The sequence below is a fragment of the Balaenoptera acutorostrata genome, chromosome 4 (assembly GCF_949987535.1).
Source record: "Balaenoptera acutorostrata chromosome 4, mBalAcu1.1, whole genome shotgun sequence".
Lineage (NCBI taxonomy): Eukaryota > Metazoa > Chordata > Mammalia > Artiodactyla > Balaenopteridae > Balaenoptera > Balaenoptera acutorostrata.
In genome coordinates this window covers 64,030,412-64,050,658 of record NC_080067.1, presented here as the reverse complement: position 1 = coordinate 64,050,658, position 20,247 = coordinate 64,030,412, and the positions used below count along the sequence as shown (strand labels likewise).

The following is a 20,247-nucleotide window of genomic DNA, read 5'->3' as shown; positions in this document are numbered from 1 at the left end:
TTTCTAATCTCATAACGTTGTGGTCAGAAAAGATGCTTAATATGGTTTCAGTTTTCTTAAATTTACCAAGGCTTGATTTGTGACCCAAGATGTGAAGTATCCTGGAGAATGTTCTGTGTGCACTTGTGAAGAAAGTGTAATCTGCTGTTTTCGGATGGAATGTCCTATAAATATCAGTTAAATCTATCTGGTCTATTGTGTCATTTAAAGTTTGTGTTTCCTTATTAATCTTCTGTCTGGATGATCTGCCCATTGGTGTAAGTGAGGTGTTAAATTCCCCCACTATTATTGTGTTACTGCTGATTTCCTCTTTTATAGCTGTTAGCATTTGCCTTATGTATTGTGGTGCTCCTATGTTGGGTGCATATATATTTATAACTGTATATCTTCTTCTTGGATTGATCCCTTGATCATTATGTAGTGTCCTTCCTTGTCTCTTGTAACATTCTTTATTTTAAAGTATATTTTATCTGATATGAGTATTGATACTCCAGCTTTCTTGTGATTTCCATTTGCATGGAATATCTTTTTTCATCCCCTCACTTTCAGTCTGTATGTGTCCCCAGGTCTGAAGTGGATCTCTTGTAGATAGCATATATGTGGGTCTTGTTTTTGTATACATTCAGCGAGTCTGTGTGTTTTGGTTGGGGCAATTAATCCATTCACATTTAAGGTAATTATTGATATATATGTTCCTTTTATCATTTTCTTAATTGTTTTGGGTTTGTTTTTGTAGGTCCTTGTCTTCTCTTGTGTTTCCCACCTAGAGAAATTCCTTTAGCATTTGTTTTAGAGCTGGTTTGGTGGTGCTGAATTCTCTTACCTTTTGCTTGTCTGTAAAGCTTTTGATTTCTCCATCGAATCTGAATGAGATTACAAGTGAAAATAAAAATGGCAACTTGGATAGAACTTTTTAAAAAACGCAAAATAGTCTGACTGATGTGAATATGAATATATGAGAGATAGTCATGAGATAATAAACCTATGGGAAAAAAACTCAGAATGTTTTAAAGAACTACATTCAGAGGACACAAAGAAGAGCTCATGGACATTAAAATATAATAGCAGAAATTAAAAATTCAATAGCAATTCTTGAGGATAAAGTTGAGGAAAGCTTATAGAAAGTGAAACAGAAAGGTAAAGCTATGGAAGATAAGACAGGCAGAGAATAGGAAAATTAGTGGGGCCAGTCCATCAAATTTAGAAGCAGAGAACAGAGAAAATAGAAGGGAGGAAACTAACACAGAAATAATTCAAGAACCTTCTCCAGAACTGAAGCACAGCATTTCCAGACTGAAATGTCTCACTGTGCCTTCATGATTATGAATGAGAAAAGCCCACCACAAGACACAGCATTGTGAAATTTCAGGATACTGAAATCAAAATATAAAATAATAAGAAATGTATTCAGATTGAAAGTTCATGATTCATTGAAAATATCACTAATCAATTTGTCAGTAAGGCATGGAGGTTAAGAGCATGAGCTTGCCATCCAGCTCAGCTGAATTCAAATCCCAGACTCTATAGTCACTAGCCCTATAACTCTGGGAAAGTCATTGCAACTCTGTGTCTCAGCTTCCATATCTGTAAAAAAGGAAATTAAAGTAGCACCTACCTTATAGGTTTGTTGTATTACATGAGATAATAAACATAAATACATACAGACGTGTGACTGGCGCATAGTCAGTGCTGAGAAAATGTTAGCCTTTGTTATTGAGCCTCTTATTAACAACTCTAGAAGCTAGAAGGCAATAGATCAAAGGCTTCACAACTCTGAGGGTACATGTTTTCTAGTCTAGAATTCTATTCCCAGCCTACTATTACTTAAGTATCAGAGTAAAATTTTTAAATTTTCACAGTGCAAAAAGGTAAAAAAAAAAATTTACCTCTTATGTGCAGTTCCTCAGGAATCTGTGTTCTGCCAAAACTAAGAAAACTAAGAGAGAAAGACATGGAATCCAGGAAAAAGGAAATTCCATACGAGAAGTGGAAAGAAAATCCCCAGGATGATGGTGAAAGGAGACCCCCAAACAAGAGCTAAGCTTCAGACATCCAGATGTGGAAAGTGAAAGGCTCATGAGAGACTTTTTTTAGGAGGATGACATTGATGCTTAACGTACATGCATGTACTGAAAGAAGATTTGCACAACTGGGGAAGTAAATAAAAGAACTACAAATACATAGGAAGCTAAGAATGGACAACAATAGCATTACCTAAAAATTAAAAAAAAGAAACAAGGAAACCCAAACTTGTTAAGGAAAAGTAATAACAGTACCCAATATGACTGAGCAAGGTCTCGTGTTTATATAGTCATAATACTATACACGCTGTAGTGATAATACAAAATTATGATGAAACTCTGTTGAGAAAAAAGGGAAAGAGTAAGGGTGTATGTGTAAGCTGGGGATAGAGGCAGTGAAAGAAAGCTAAATTGTAATTTTCCATAGTTGGAAGTTAGTATGTAATGCGTAAAATTGAAAAATTAAGCTTGTTTGCTTGTCTCTTTGTTTGTTTTTAGATTGGTGGAAGTATGGAGGCAAATATGCTAAGAATCAGTTAAAAGAGGCTACCTCTAGGCAACAGAAATTGGAAAGAGGTAGTCAGAGTTCTGCTTTTTTACTGTAATAAGGCTTGTACAACAATTTGACTCTCTAAATTATGATCATGTGTAACTGTGATAAAAAATTAGCACTGAATTAAAAAATAAACATTGCCCCCCAAATTAGAGCACAATGAAATTAAATGACACTTGCTCATGATCAGTATTATTATGTAACAAACATCCTTATATCCTCAAATATTAATCTCTGACAAAATCTCTGATGATTTATTTTACATAAACATCTAGAAGTAGAACTCCTTTGTTTAAAAAAATCTATGAACTCTTTAAAGCCTCTTTGTATATATTCCCAAACTATATTCCAGAAAAATTGTATCAAAATACTCTCACAGCAGCAGTAGAGGAGAGTAACTCTCTCAACATACTCTCATCAGCATTAAGTATTAATTTTCAATCAATTTTGTTATTTAGTATAAAGAAAATATAATTTAATTGGCTTATCAAAAGGAAAATTAGATTCTGTTCATATGAATAGCTGCCTAATGGTTAAAAATTTTAGTGACTTCCTGAAGGCATAGCATAGAAGTTAGCCATTAATATCCATCTTTGGGGCTTTTGTCTTTGATTAGGATATTTGGAAGAAAATGTGCCATCACACAAGTTATGTGATACAGACTCTATTATACTTGGTGTCATAAAAATAAGCTTTATTCTGAGCTGAAGGAAATTAATGATCTTAGACTTTAAACATGGCCTTTCATTTTAGAAGTAGTTGTGTATTTTTTGACTATCTTAAATTTATGCAATGCTTCTCTCTTGAAAATATTTATTCAATATTCACTTAACAAACATTGATTAAGTGTATACAGTGTTCTAGAATGTACTAAGTGCTGGGACACAATGGTAAACAGAACAATTTTTGCCCTAAAAGCTCAATCCTTGTGTAGGATTTACATAACAGCCTCAGAAAGTCAAGGTAATCTCAGCAATTGAGGGAGAAAATTATTTCTGAAAATATAAATGTCTCTATAGTATGAGAAATAGAGGTGAATAACTTGACTTCCTGATTGCCAGCCAAGAGTTCAGTCAACTTAGAAATCACTGCACATGAGAATATTTAAACAAATCACGTTCAGGAGTAGCATATGATTACAATTAAATGTATGGTATGCACATGTGACTCAGATGTCACGTGGTCTCTATTCAGTTTATAAAAATAGATAGAGAAATCCATCTTCATGTGAAATATATAGAATGTCCACAAACTCTGTTTTATCTTTATACATTCTCTGTAACTTAATTTTTTGTCAGAAGAGAGATTTGATCCTTGTTAAGAAAACACAAAATACTTTTACATGGTCATTTCTGTCTTTGAATTGCATTGTCAATGACACTTTAAAAGAAATGAGACCTGACGCATACTTTAAAATGTCAACATTGAATTATATCACCATAGTAAGAAGGAAAAACCTCACACAATTTTCACCCACCAGACGTAGACCATCCTGTTGCTCTGCTTCTCAGCCTTAGTGACAGTTTCCCATTTGTACAAAAGCTATTTCTGTGACAGAAACATGCCTTCTCTTTATTAGCCAGATCTGGAGTTATAACTCTCATCAAGAAAAAAACAAAAACAAAACAAAACAAAAAAACCCACACTGCTTAGAAGCCATAAGACGGACAGATAAAATCATTTTCATCCTCTACTCTCCTCACAGCACTGTGAGAACTTGGTTTCCCTTTTGAAAAGTGGCTTAGTGATTAGAATGGAGTCAGGGTGTATTTGCAGAAAGACAGATTAATAGGTCACATTACGACAATAGTTGGATAGCGTTATAAACGTCAGGGAGCATAACTCTCCTGTCCCAATGCTAGCGAGTAGCAAGTTAAGGAATCATTATCTAAATGTCTCTGTTATCAAGGGGCCATGGCTCTCAACATGCTTCAGTAAAACAAACTCATAAACATATCCTTCTATTTTTCCAATCATTTCCCTATTTTTATGCTTCTTTATGTGTAGCACTGAAAAAAGAATAGTTTCATAAGTCAGACAGATGTGAGTTTCAACCTTGATGCCACTTAATTAACTATGTTAACTTGGGCTTAAACTCTGAAAACCTCAGATCCCTCGCCTGTAAAAAGAGTGAAATGCTCTCAAAAGGTAGAACAAAACTCCCCACTCCTTAGGTGTGGGCTGTGCATAATGACTTCCATCTAAAGAGTAAAGTACGGAAAAGAAGAAAAATTACTTTACAGTGGAGCAATCTGACAAGCTCTCCCTCAAGGTTGATATCAACAGTGATGAGTCATATCGATAGTACCTACCCTTGATATCCTGTGCTGAGCGTGGCACTTCTCCTCTGTGGTCTTCCTCCCCCAAAACCCATAACCCCTCTAATTATGAGGAAAATCATCAGAAAAACCTAAACTGAAGGGCATTCTACGAAATGCCCTGACCACTACTCCCAAGAAGGTAGAAATGGCATCTTTTCTCATGAATATTTTTAGTTATTACATATTACTTGATGATTATATATTTTCAAACTATACATTCCCACCCTACTGACTTCAGGCTTGGCCATTTGACTTGCTTTGACAAATGAAATGTGAGCAGAGATGAAGTGTGTCCCTCTGAGCTTCTGTCTTGTGATTTTGGTATGCTATTTTCCCTCTGAAACCTCCATTAAGGCCTCCCAGTCTACCAGCCCACATCCTAAGTGAAGACAATGAGCTGCCCAGCAGCAGTATTACTGTGGCAGGAGAGGGAAATGTCATGTCCTGGGACCCGCAGGAACCCTTAGGACAGACCGCCAAGTGAAGCTTCTTGGCTTTGTGCAGAAAAGAATTCAAGAGTGAGCCAAAGAAAAGCAAAAGCAAGTTTATTTAGAGAGATACGCACTCCATAGGCAGAATGCAGACTGTCTCAGAAAGTGAAAGTGGCCTCAGGGCAGGGGATTGTCAGTTTTTATGGGCTGAGTGATTTCACATGCTAACAAGTGGGAGGAATATTCTTATTATTTTGGGGAAAGGTGGGGATTTTCCAGGAATTGGGCCACCACCCGCTTTTTGGCCTTTTATGGTCCATCTCGGAACTGTCCGGGGGTAAGGGGGAGTGATTTTTAGTATTACAGCAAAGGTATAATGAGCTAAAGATCAATGACCTGACTGTTCTCGAAGCCATCTTGGTTTCAGCTGGTTCCGGCCAGTTTTTATCGCATCCTAACAGCTGTGCCCCTTCTTCATTTATCTGGTGGTTGGGCCCTGCCCCCTTCCCCTCCTGTCTCATTACCAAGCAAAGGGCTTGTTGCCTGACACACGTACAAGCAAATACTATGACACCGGCTTTTGAGAAAAGAAAAAACTTTATTGTGAGGACAACCAGCAAGGAGACAGGAGGTACAGTTCAGTTTTGTCAGACTGGGGTTCAGTCAAACTTTTATGAGTTAGGGGAGGAAGGTCGGTATGCAGAAGCCCTGGAGGGACTTTGGAACTTGGCCGTTTGCAGTAAGGGACGGTAAAGGGGCTTCAGTCTGGACCCTCCGCTTCTGAAAGGGTTCCAGCGTTCAGGTTCCGGTCACGTCTGGGCCTTTGGTTCCGTGTGGGGAGAGACTTTGGTTCTGGGTGTTTTTTGAGGTCAAGATCTTCTCCTCTGCACATACTTTGGGTTTTGTTCTGTTGTCTCTGAAAAACAACTCAGTATCTTGTTAGAAACAAGATAGGGCCAGTTTGGGGCTGGTTCTGTGGTTACGGCAGTTGACCTATGAGAGACATGTAGTATAAGAGAGAAAGAAATGTTATGAGTTATTGAGATGTTGGGGTCATCTTATGACAGCAAAACTGAGCTTAAGCTGAGGACCTAGCTCTAATCAAGTAATGAAGTTCATACCTTTTCCCCTTCTCTCCCTTTCTTCCTCCATGTTCCCTCCTGTCTCCTCCGCGTTCCCTCCTGTCTCCTCCGCCTCTTCTTCTACCAACTTCTTCTCATGACACATTAATTACACATTAATTTCTGAGCTTCTCCTTCCTCTAGTAACTACCTTTAGACTTGAGCATTCCAGCTTCTCTTCTTAAATTTGCTTTTAGCTATTTCTATCGCTTTCATTTTTCTGGTGTTTTCAACCAGAGGCACCAGTGAATGATTGGAGCTCAGATAAAAATCCCTCTGCTACTCACCTGCCTTGCCCTTTATTCTCCCCACATTGGTGTCCCGATGAAATCAGATTAAAATTAACATCCAGAAACTATTTGGATTGAAAAAGAAACCACCACAAGGGAAATTAGGGGTGTTTTTAAAGAGGTTAGGAGCTCATTATAACCATATAAGTCTAATACATTCTTTTTTTTTTCTTTTAGCATCAGCTACCTCCTGAATCACTGCCCAGTTGCCAGCTGCAAGTCCTAGTTCCAAAGTAAGTCTAGCCAAGTCTAAAATTCTAGTTGACTCATCCAACCTTCATGTTCACCCAGGACTTACTTAAGCATCCAAAATAACTTAAAAATTTAGATTTCATCTTCCTAAGATATCTGCATCTGGTAAATGATGCAAAGGCTAAATGGGCAGAAAAGACTCCTCTTAATCATGTATAAGTTCAGTTTCACATGCATGCAACTTATATGGGGAAAAATATCATTAGATTCACCCAAACTTCACAAAGTTAAACTGTCCAATCAACTATCTTTTCAGGAAGCAAATGTCCACAGCACAAGGCCAGAAGACTCTCTGAAAGGGTAGTGCTGTCAGATAATAGCAGAAGGAGCTGCTATTCTGAAGTCAGGCGCAGTTCACATTAGCTTCAGGATTAATTTCATTGGCACAGAGAGCAAGCTCACTGCCATCAGGTAAGCACACACACAACTTTTTCTAGTCCTGTAGAAAAGAGTAAGAGGGTTGATTTTTCTTCTCAACTTCTATCTTAGAATTCATATTGCCCTCTATGGAGTTCATTTATCTCTCTCATCTGAAGATGTAGGATATGTCTGCTCAGGTGGGTGCTCTGGGCATCTAGGAGCCAAATTTGAGGAGAAAGCCAGTCTGCAAAATAGTTGGTTGCTCAGGAGTAGCCTGTGTACTTCCTCCATGAAAAATCCTGCTGGTGCTGCTGTGCTGGGTGTTTAAAAGAAAGTGTAGCACAGGGGTGGGATGTTAGGATACATCTTTCTGGTACAAAAACTTAAATGTATAGTTCAGAAAGAAACAAAATTGTCTGGTTCATTTTGCCACACACAAATGGCATCTAGACAAAATTTGGATCAAGTGGATTCCAAATCCTATTAAGATATGATGGTAATTGAGATTCTATAGCTTTTACAAAGCTGATTAGGTAATTTTCACAATGTATAAGAATCTCTGCAGAATTTCCACTACTGTTCCTTTCCAGACTAAGAAAGAAGGAGGTAAGAGGAGAGTGATGGTTGGGGCAATCATTTAATTGCCCTGGAAAACATTTAATTGCCTTACAGGTTTTATTTCTTTCAGCAAACTGGTCTTTGATTTTTCTGAGCTCACTATGGAAAACTTTGCTGGTCGTCAAATTTCTGTTTTTTCCTATTCTTTGCTCAGTTGTTTTTGTTTGTGTGTGTTTTTAAAGATTGCTTTATAATCTACTTTAAATCTTATTTTTAAGTTTCATTATGGGAACACGAGCCAATTTGCTAAATTCTTTATACCTTTTTCATGTACAGTGTTCATAGCACTGTCTTATATGGATTTTTAAAAATATATTTTTGAACACAGCTTATACTGTCTACTTGAAGACAGAACAGGAAAGTCTCATATTAAATATTTTGATCACCATGTACAATTGCTAGGAAGAAAAAATCAATAGAAACCATTAAAAATATGTCAAACATAGTAAAAAAAAAAAAAATTACCAATCAAACAGATGGTTGTCATCTTGACAGCTTGACACAGAGGTTAAGCCCAGAAAGTATAGCATTTGAATTCATGAAAGAAAGGAATGCACTCTTAAAAATATCAAAAGGTAGAACCCAGTACTTTTCAGAATATATTGTTTTGTGTCTTTTTAGGACTTGATGTAATGCACTGATGAGGTCTAAATTAAACATAATGAATTGCTAATGTGTGTGCATGTGGCTAGGTCATTCATAGAAAACTTTATTATTTGGAAAACTTCAATATTCAAAGATTAGCATATTATATTACATATGGGGCATGGACAGAGACCAGTGACCCAGGTGAGTTGCTAAATATAAAATTCCCTGGAGTGATTCTAGCTTCTTTGAGTGGTTCTCAGTCTGTGGTTAGACAAGATCTTTGAATTGAGGGAGAATGGAAAAATAGCCTGAGATTTGGGGGACATGGTGAATGCATTTTTTCTTGGAATGTGCACTAGATTGCTTGAGTATATTATTTACTTCCTTGCATACAAAGTTTAGATGTTCCATGTATTTGGATTTACTTGATAAGTAACATAACATGCATATAATAAAGAAATAATAAATACTAATATAAATACATAGAGAAAAATGTGTTCCAGACATTTGTATTAGACAATGGCATTAGTCACATCATAAGGCTAACCTGTAAATTTAAGTTAAATGTACATATTTTTGTTAATAACTTGCATCAGTGTTGAATTCTCTTCCCCAACCTCCTCTAACCCCCCTCCAAAAAAAAAAAAAAAAGAGAAAAAGAAAAAAGAGAAAAGAAAAAATTCAGGACTTTTTATCCACTCTACCAGTATTCCAAAGAAATACTTATTTTAACTTAATCATTCTATCACTCATTTCATTGGAGTAGTGACCCCTCAGCTTTTCATTCCAGGAGCTACATTCTACTCATCCATGATGATATTAGTGTCCTCTTGATGGAATAAAAAGTAATTGGCTCATTTGTGCCTTGGCTTTTGTCCTTCCTCCACCTGGAGTGTCATGGCTCTAAATTTAGTAAATGTTATTCCTTTAAAGCCTAAGTCAGTGGTGTCTCCTTCTTGAAGATTTTGCTGTACAAAGTAGGAAGTTAGTGATTCATCTGTTTATTTATATTTAGTAAACTGTCAAATATGTAAATATTTCAACCATTTTTTTTCCTTTACAAAATTTATTTCATATTCTAGCTGGTGGTATTGGATTTTAAATTAGCAGGGAATTTCAAATGTTTGAATTAAAGCTTCATACTGCCTCTACTAGTTATCAGTTAAAGAGAAAATTCTAGGCTTTTGTATTCCAGTGGTGGTTATTTTTTGTTTTTGCTTTTTGTCTCAGTTTTCTTTCTTTTCTTTCCCAGTACTTTGTGCAGCAGAGTTGGCTTATCTTCATGTGTACCTTATTTTATCATAATTGCTATTTTCTAATCATTCATCCATCTCATGAGAAATTAGTTCATTAATGTATTATAATCATAACTGAGAGCATGTCATATCCAGGAACTGTTCTTATACTCCTTAATTACTGCTCATTTTTTAAACAATGGAAGTCAGCATTTTTACTAAGAGAACTTTGGCTTTTGAGGGTTCTTTTGTTTTGTTTTACATTTAAGAAAAACTCTTCTTTTAATTGAAGTATAATTGATATACAATACTGTGTTAGTTTCAGGTATATAGCAAAGTGATTTAGTTATATATATATAATTTTTTAGATTATTTTCCATTATAAGTTATTATAAGATATTGAATATTGTTCCCTGTGCTATATAGTAAATCCTGTTGCTTATCTGTTCTATGTATAGTACTTTGTATTTGTTAATCTCATACTCCAAATTTATCCCTCTCCCCCTTCTCTTTCCCCTTTGGTAGCCATAAGTTCATTTTCTATGTCTATGAGTCTATTTCTGTCTTGTATATAGATTCATTTGTATTATCTTTTAGATTCCACATATAAGTGATATCATATAATATTTGTCTTTCTCTATCTGACTTACTTCACTGGGTATGATATTTTCTAGGTCTAGGCATGTGGCTACAAATGGCAATATTTCATCTTTTTTATGGCTGAGTAGTATTCCATTGTATATATTTACCACATCTTAAACCCATTGTCTGTTGATGGGCACTTCGGTTGTTTCCATATATTGGCTATTAGGAATAGTGCTGCTATGAACATTGGGGGGCATGTATCTTTTTGAATTATGGTTTTCTCTGGATAATGCCCAGGAGTAGGATTGCTGGATCATATGGTAACTGTATTTTAAGTTTTTAAGGAACCTCCATACTGTTCTCCATGGTGGCTGCACCAATTTTAATTCCCACCAACAGTGTAGGAGGGTTCCCTTTTCTCCACACCCTCTGTAGCATTTATTATTTGAAGACTTTTTGATGATGGCCATTCTGACAGATGTGAGGCAATACCTCACTGTGGTTTTGATTTGCATTTTTCTAATAATTAGCAATGTTGAGCATCTTTTCATGTGCCTCTTGGCCATCTGTATGTCTTCTTTGGAGAGATGTCTATTTAGGTCTTTTGCCCATTTTTTGATTGGGCTGTTTGCTTTTTGTTATTGAGTTGTATGAGCTGTTTGTAACCCCTTGTTGGTCACATCATTTGCAAATATTTTCTCCCATTCTGTAGGCTGTCTTTTCATTTTTTTGATGGTTTCTTTTGCTGTGCAAAAGCTTTTATTATTTATTTTTGCTTTTATTTCTTTCTCCTTGGGAGACTGATCTAAGAAAATATTGCTATGATTTATGTCCTAGAATGTTTTGCCTGTGTTCTCTTCTAGGAGTTTTATGGTGTCATGTCTTATATTTAGGTCTTTAAACCATTTTGAGTTTATTTTTGTATATGGTGTGAAGGAGTGTTCTACTTTCATTGATTTACATGTATCTGTAAGACAAACTTTTTTAATGTTTTTCTTATCATTTTGATCATTACTATTACTTCTTATACAATTTTATTTTTATAAATAAGTTGCCTGAGATGGTGACTTTGGCTTCCTGTGAACCATTTATGCTTACTTTCTGGTTTGTATTAAGGTTACCAGACAAGTAACTGCAAATTAGCAAGGTATTAGTACATTAAATATGAAATGAGGTTTTTTAAAAGTGTATGTCAGTGGATGGCATCTGAATTTCTCTTAGGGAGACAAATGTTTTTGAAAAGGAAACTGCCTGTTAGTGTGGAAGATGAGGATGGAGGATTATAGTTTGGAAGGAAATGTATTAAAATATTAGCTGAACTGTTCATCATGGAAAGTTATCACAAATATGGGGGTTTCAGTGAGGAAGAGAAAAATGACAGAGGTATTAGACAGAAAAAGTGCTCAGATTATATGGCAGAAGACTGGAGCCTAAAGAGAGCAATTTGGTGAATAATTTCTGCTAACAGGGCTACGGAAAGAGTTTTAAGAAAAGAATTGTCTAATGCTCTGTTTTTAACTGTTTTCTATGTAGTTTTGTGCTGTAACTCCCCTCTTCCATTGCCTTAAAACTTCAGAGGAGTTATCTGTACAAATTGACATTATTCTGGAATCAAAGAAAATCTTTGCCCCTCCCTATTTTTGTGTAAGACAGAGCAAAAAGAATAATCATTGGGGATGAAATAACAGTGAGACCCAGAGTTCAGCTAGAATAGAAAATGAGAACTACGAGTGTCCAGGAAAACACCAGTTAATAGATAACTCTCTGAAGGTGGGGTGGTGGGGAAAGGTGGTGAGTTTTCTACTTCCTAAAAGGATAGAAGTGTTCAGTCAATTTTATTTTAATCTTAAAAAAAAAGCAAGATTAATTGTGTTGACATTTGGGATACACCTATAAATGATAAATACCAAACCTATGAAAATTATTTTTCTAATTTTTATAGAAGATGTTGCTATCAATGCAAATAAGTTTTTTTTGCCATCTGATTGTGTCTTATTTCTTATGTCCTCCATGTGTGGATTGTAAGAAAATCATTATCTTAATTTTCAAAGTGCAGACCTCAGAACATGAAGAGCGTTAAGTGACTTTGAAGGCCAGTCTGTAAGTTAGAAGTGGAATGAAACAGAATCAAAAACCCACATGGCTCAGGTTAAATTCATGATCTGTAAATACTGTGGTGAAAATAGTTAATACTTGGCACTTTACTAGCTATGTGATACTGGGCATTTATCTCAGGAGTGGCATCCTTCATTTTTTTTGTAAAAAAGTAAATATAATATTGAATAGTTTTGAGGATTAAATGACATAACATATGCAAAGCACAGTGCCTGAAACCAAATAAGCATTCAATGAATGCTAACATTATTTATTAGTTTGTTCTTTCAATTATTGTTTGGAAAATAAAGATTAATATTAATAAAATTATTCACACTCCTTTCAATTCCTATCATTCCAGAAAGCATTGTTTATAAACATTTAAGGATTTTTGGAACAGAATTTTAAAGTATTCTGGCTTTTCAGCCTACATCAATTTCAATCTCATGGACACTACAAATTTATATTAATTGTATAAGATCTAAAAAGAATCTCAAGTGACCCAGGGGCACTCAGATGCCTCAGATCCTCCTGTTGGTTGATTATCATCCTGGGACCGACTCAGCCTGGGCTCAGGTGTAATCTTCCACAAATGCCTCACAAACTGAAAATTCAATAAAAGGAGCCATAGCAGCTGATGGTACAAGAGCCACAGTCAGAGTCTATATGTCAAATTATAATGCTTCCACCCTTCCTTATTCCAGAAGAAAATTTCTTTGTCATTAAAATTTAAGTATCGGAGTTTAGGACTTCTCCATCTTCTTGAATGTGGCTTGTATATCATAAATTAGAGATGATGGAAGGGATCTTTTATCATTGTAGAAGTCAACTCTTTCTTAAAATTGAGGAAATTGAATCCCAGTGATGTTAGTAACTTGCTCAAGTTCCACAGCAAGTCATGGGTTTCTTTCTAATGAAGTAAAAATAGAAGACTAATACGCACCAAAAATGACAGGTAATTAATTTTTGTTAAAACTTTATTGAGATGTAATTGACATACAGTAAACCCCATATGTTTAAAAATTATAGTTTGATGAGTTTTTACGTATGTGTAGACTCATGAAAGCATCACCACAGTCAAAATAATGAACATATCCATCACCCCAAAAAGTCTCTTTGTAATCTTTTCCTCCTGCTCCTCCTTGGTCCCTGCCATCCCACCCCTGTTGTCCCAAAGCAACCACTGATCTGCTTTCTATTATTATAGTGTAATTTGCATTTTCTAGAGTTTGTATGAATAAAATTACATAGTATCTATATTTTGTCTGGCGTTTTTCACTTCAAAAAATTATTTTGATGTATATCCCTGTTTTTGCATATATCAGTGGTTGTACCCTCTTGTTGCTGAGAAGTATTCCATTCTATGGCTATACCACAATTCGTTTATTCATTTACCTAGTAGACAGGTGGTAATGTGAACATATGGGTTATTTCCAATTTGGGGCTACTAAAAATAAAGTGGCTATGAGTATAGTGTGTAAGTCTTTGAGTCAACATTTGCTTTTGTTTTTCTTGGGTAAATACCTAGGAGTGAGTGAAATGTTTGAGTAGTATGGTAGGTATGTATTTAACTTTTTTTTAAAATTTATTTATTTACTTATTTATTTTTGGCTGCGTCAGGTCTTTGTTGCTGCACACGGGCTTTCTCTGGTTGCAGTGAGCAGGGGCTACTCTTCGTTGCGGTGCACGGGCTTCTCATTGTGGTGGCATCTCGTTGCAGATCTCTAGGCGTGCGGGTTTCAGTAGTTGTGGAACGCGGGCTCAGTTGTTGTGGCTCACGGGCTCTAGAGCGCAGGCTCAGCAGTTGTGGTGCACAGGCTTAGTTGCTCCACGGCATGTGGAATCTTCCTGGACCAGGGCTCAAACTGGTGTCCCCTGCATTGGCAGGAAGATTCTTAACCACTGCGCCACCAGGGAAGTCCCAACATATTTAACTTTTTAAGATACTACCAAACTATCTTCCAAAGTAGTTTTATCATTTTACATTTCCACCAGCAGTGTGTGAGAGTTCCAGTTGCTCCATGTCTTCACCAACATTTTGCATAGACAATCTTTTTTATTTTAGCCATTCTAGCAAATGTGTAGGGGTATATCATTGCAGTTTTTATTTCCATTTCACCAATGACTCATGATACTGAGCATATTTCTGTGTGCTTATTTGACATCTATATATCGTCTTTGATGAAATGTCTATTAAAATCATTTTGCCCATTTTTAAATTGGGTTGTTTTATCTTCTTTTTACTGGATTGTATGAATTCTTTATATATTCTGGATAAAAGGCCTTTTCCAGGAACTTTTTATTGCTTTATCCCACTGGTGAGAACATTCAGTACACTGTTAAAAAGAAGTAGTGAGATAAGACATCCTTACCTTGTTCCTGACCTTAGGGGTAAGTCTTTCACCACTAAAATGCCCTTTATCAGGTTGAGGAAGTTCCCTTACACTTACTGAATAAGACTTTTTTTTTTTTTTAATAGGACAGAATTCCCTTGGTACCACAGGAGAGAGCTCAGCTGTGAAATTTAGGCATAATTCCCCATAGGACTAAAACCCCTATATGCAAAAGTGAAAGTCAGAGGCATGTTTTGGAATCAAGCTGTACTGACCACACAGGAAGCAAATTTTTGCCTCTAAGAGGAATGAAAAATACTAATATGTGTGCCTGTGTTCTTTCTATGCTTATGTTGGAAATTAATATTTGATCACAGCATTCTTTACTGGGGAACCCAAATGCAAACACAGAAACCAGGTTATCATAGGGTCTGGGTAGCTACTAGAGTTGGCATGTATGATGAGTATTTTCATTCCTATCCTGCAATATTTATACATAAAACATAAAGAATAAAAAATCCAATTAAGTGACATAGTGTGGATGTGGATATAATATCACTTGGTATCTGGATATTGTCAGTAAGCAACTTTAGAGAATTATCTTACAGCTTTGGGAGCCTTTTCATAACTATTCCTCCATACAGTCTTGTGGAGAAGGCAGGGATTTGGAGAGGCTGAATGATTTATAATACTGTAGGACCATAGGATGTTCCAGAAGGAAAGTTCATTTGAGATCATCTAACTCAGAAATTTTCAGACTTTTCTGTTCCTAGCTTTAAAACATGTTCTTTTAAAGAACCCCATAGAAAAGTTCAGTACATAAGCCAGCTGAAAGTAGGACTGTTGTAGTCTCCCCATGCCCCATCCCTTTGGAGCCCTTGAGGTATCTCAATGAAAAATGCTAAGGCTCCGCTGAGCGAAGTTTCAAAACCACTGATCTCATCCAACTTTCACTTTATGGATGTTGAAGTATAAGGAGTGATATAAAGTACCTAAGATCACCAGGTAGAGAATAACAAAATTGAGACTTGAAGACAAATCACTTGTTCCTGGTCTGATATTCTCTTCTGCACCATGTGCACACAAAGAAAATATTTTGATTATATGTACATGAGTCATTAATGATAATAATAAAACTGCATAGCCACATAATACTTCACAAAGCACTCTCTCATTTATATCTCATTTGGCTCCCATAGCACCTTCATTTACAAATTAAGAAACTGAGGCTCAAAGAGAAGTAATTTGCCCAAGGTTAGAGAGCTGCTATGTTGTTAGGTTGAGACGCAAGCACAACTTTACCTATACTTAGGTTAGTGTACCATGTGCTCTGTACCCACAGAAATTTAGGGCTCACAGCCTTCTGCAAAGCTCCAGGCTCATATATCCCACCACTAATGAGTTATTTCCATCTTCATCTTCAGTGCCCCACAGGTATCCCCAACTTGTCACATCCAAAGTGGAACTAACATATCTGCTACCCCTCAAACACATGTAGATGGGTCCTGGACATCTGTACTTTAAAAAATCTCCCCAGGCAGTACTAGTGGACAGCTGGGATGGTGAACCACTGGCCTAGAGAATAGAACCCCAGCCCCTTAGCACAGCACACAAAGCCTCTATAATAATTCCAGTGTGATAAATCCAATCTGATCCTCTGCTACTGGGAGCCTGATACTTTGTGGCCCAGGATCATAATATCTACCATTTATTGAACTTGATACATTCTTTCACCCTTCTGTACAATGTTCCTTCCTCTCTTTCCATATACCTAACAAACTTTTTTTCATCCTTTATGACCCTGCTCAAGCAGTGTCTCTTGGGTGAAGATTTCCCTGACCTCTCCAGGCAAAGTTCATGGTTCATTCTTTTGGTACCATTTTACCATGCATATTATTCTATTATTGTATTTATAATAGTGACTTATTTAAACAACTGTTTCACTTTTTGGAATGTTGGCAGAGCCATGTCTTATTCATATTTTTTGCATAATGGGGCTGGAGTTTGTCTATGCCACAGTTTCTCATCCCACGGCCTTTGACTCAGGACAAATGTTCCTGATTTTGTAGGACCATTCTTTCTCTTATATATAAAGGAACCATGAACATAGCTCACGAGCATCTCCTGCATATCATCTGTAACAGAATTGCAGCGATTGGCAGCAAAAGCAAATAAAGTCAGCAATCTAGAGATCAATGACCACAGCCTAAATCACTGTTGGTTGACTAATTAAATAACAGATTTGTGCATCCATTGTATGCTTGGCACTATGCTAGGCATCCTAGTATTGCAACAGCAGGTAATCTGTGCCTGAAGTTGCTAACTCTCTATTTTGTCCTCTTGACTTATATGAAGGACTTGAGGTATATCAAGCATATTTGCAGCTTAACTGATGAGTAGACAGAGCAGGTAACATTTACCGCCCAAAACCTTAAAATAAGAAGAATAAGCAATACATTATGTGATTTGTTTATAGGGGTCTTCTCCAACCTTCTGGTGGATGCCTACAATTCCTCCATTAGAGACTCATCTTGTTAATATAAGGGTTTGACCCCTGTTAAAATGCAAATAACTTCAGGAAGGAAAACATTAAGTTGTTTTTAATTAATTATGTATCCCTGTTAATAAAATACATAGGAGTAGGTTTTTAGGAAGACAGAGGATGAGAGCAAGAGGGAGTGTAGGAAAAAGGCATTGGCAGGTGGGTAAAAAGCTGAGGAACTGAATGCTGAGAAAATGTGTAATTCCACAGGGCTGAGTCAAATAACTTATGAATTATTGTTTTGGATGAGCAAAATTAAGGTAGATTGTTTTATAAAAATAGAAGAATACTAAAATTTGGCTATTTCTAATAATTTTCAGAAATTTCTGTACTAATATAAAAAGTAAATGTGTACTAGAGTGAAGAAATCAAAAGGTTATTGATAATAAAGCCACAGTGTCAGAAACAAGCAAAATATCCAGTGATACGGACAGTTCAGTAAATTATGTACTTGCATTACAAATGATGTTCTAGAACAGTTTATCATTTCTTAAGAGGTTATAGGATAAGAAAGATATTCAGGATAAATAGTGAAATAAAAAGTCCATGTTATAAAATAATATATATGATCCTGTATTTGTGAAGAATATATGTGCATACACATGTATACATAGAGAAAAGGGCCTAACGCTGATGTTCACAGTGCCTATCTTTGCAGGGTAGGAGGAGACTATGAATATTCCTTTTAAGAAAATAAGAAAAATTTGCTTATCTATGTTCTTTAATTTTGTTTTGAACTGCAATTTTAAAAGTATAATAAACTTTTTAAAGGAAGTCCAGTAGAAGTTATAAAATTCGAATGTGTTTTGTCAGATCACACTGGATTATTAATTATAAGGGAATATGGGGGTGAACATGTGCATATGAGTACATGACTGAGGGCCCCATTGAGGATTCTGTAAAGCAGAGCAGTGCCAAAGTTGGCCAGAGGATCACTATATGCAAGATCCTGCTTACATGACAGAAACAAACAAACAAATCCAGAGCATCCACATAATTAAAAACTATTTAAAGCCAAATAAGATTTTGCAAGATGAAGAGTTTCATTCATGAAAATAAACACCTGTGTTAATGACAATGAAAATTCAAGAACACTTGACCATTGAAGATACTATTAAGAAATAGTGCCAAGAGCCAAAATGAATGACTTACAAATGTGAGGAAAATTGCTTATGTAAAGTAAAACTTAAAATCCTAGTCACACACTAATAGAAACCATAAAAACAAATAGTAAAACTCAAAAACATTGCATGAGAACATGTCTTCATTATGACATTTAATCCACTTGTAATGCAGTTCACTATGTCCATCTGTACTTGTTTTATTTCTTCCCCCTCCTTGAACTCTGAGGATAAGATTTTGGGAGCCCATTCTACTTTCTCCAGTAATTAATTCAAGGAAACAGTAGATCAGAGATTAAAATCTCCTCACATAGTTCTTGGGTTCTCATTTCTTTATTAAGCTTACTGAATGTCAGTGGCATTATTAAACACAAAAGTCTAACTTTTCCAGTAACTTTTAAAATGCCGACTGCAAGGAGAATCAAAATTAACGAAAGAAAACAACTCAGAAACAATACAAAGAACTCTGTGGTTCATTACCACTAGGAGGAATTTAAATGCCACATGCAAATATCAAATGACATTTATAAAGCACATACCCTGTCTAATTCTTCTGTGAGCTAATTCTGTAATTACAGATTTTATACTTTCCAACAAGATCACTGTAGAGAATACAGCAGCCAGGAAAATTTCAGTCATAGTGTAAAAGCCACAAAGAATTGCTGAAACTATCACCCACTCAGATTTAAAGTTCAGAGGGTTGATTCTGCTAATTACTGACTGACTTATCCTTTTCCTCCTTAAGAATGAATGTCAGAGTTGGGTACCTATATACAATAAATATTCATATCTACTTCTATATCTATATCTGCATATGCATCTCTATATCTGCATATCTGTATATCTAATTTGGGCTTCAGTCTGACATATTGAGTAATTTGCTGCTATGAAAAATTAGGATTACTAACTCTGTAACCAAAGACAATACCTTTAAAAAGCAAAAGCCATACTCTAAAACAGTTCTGTTTAACAGAACATTCTGCAATGATGGAAATGTTCTATACCCGCACTGTCCAACACACTATAGCCACTAGCCTCTAGCCTCATGTGGCTACTGATCATTTGAAATGTGGTTAGTGTGACTGAATAACTGATTTAATTTATTTTCTTTTATTTTAATTAACTTAAATAGCCAGATTTGTCTATTCACTACTTTATTGGGCAGCTCTGAAGAAGCTCATGAAATGATAGTGATGAAATGTGATCCAAGTAAAATAGCCTTCATTTGCTTACCAACTGCTTGCATATGAACAAGCTAAGCTTCTCTTCCCTTCTATAGAATTAAGCCATCTGCCAGGATTGATGACAGGGAAAATGGGTAGAAGACACACAAGCTATTTGGGATGTTTAGGATGTTTCTTGAAGGTGGAGATAATACTATTTATCTCTGTATATGCAGTAGATAGCACAGTGCCTGGAAAAAAATAGGTGGTCAGTGTTCGTTTTTTAATATTGGGTTGGCCAAAAAGTTCATTTGGGTTTTTCTGTAAAATGTTATGGAAAAACCTGAATGAGCTTTTTGGCCAAACCAATATGCTTAAAAAGGTGCTTCTATTTATCAAAATGGGAGCTATATTGAGGCATCTGAATTCTAAAAATATAAAACATATAAAACAAACAATTGACTGGGTTCTGTTGTCCATCACTTGCATTAGACTAAACTTTGTCTATAGGTATATACCCTGTAAATATTACCATGTTGAAAATTAGACATTTAAAACTTTACTACTGTTAAAATATACAGAATGTCTTCATAAAAATATCTTCACAAAGATGCGATTT

General features: G+C 35.8%; 1 pseudogene; it reads left to right on the top strand.

Annotated features, from left to right (window-relative positions):
- The window catches only part of LOC102998512 (endothelial differentiation-related factor 1-like), a 415,405-nt pseudogene that overhangs the window by 344,467 nt on the left and 50,691 nt on the right, over positions 1-20,247 (top strand).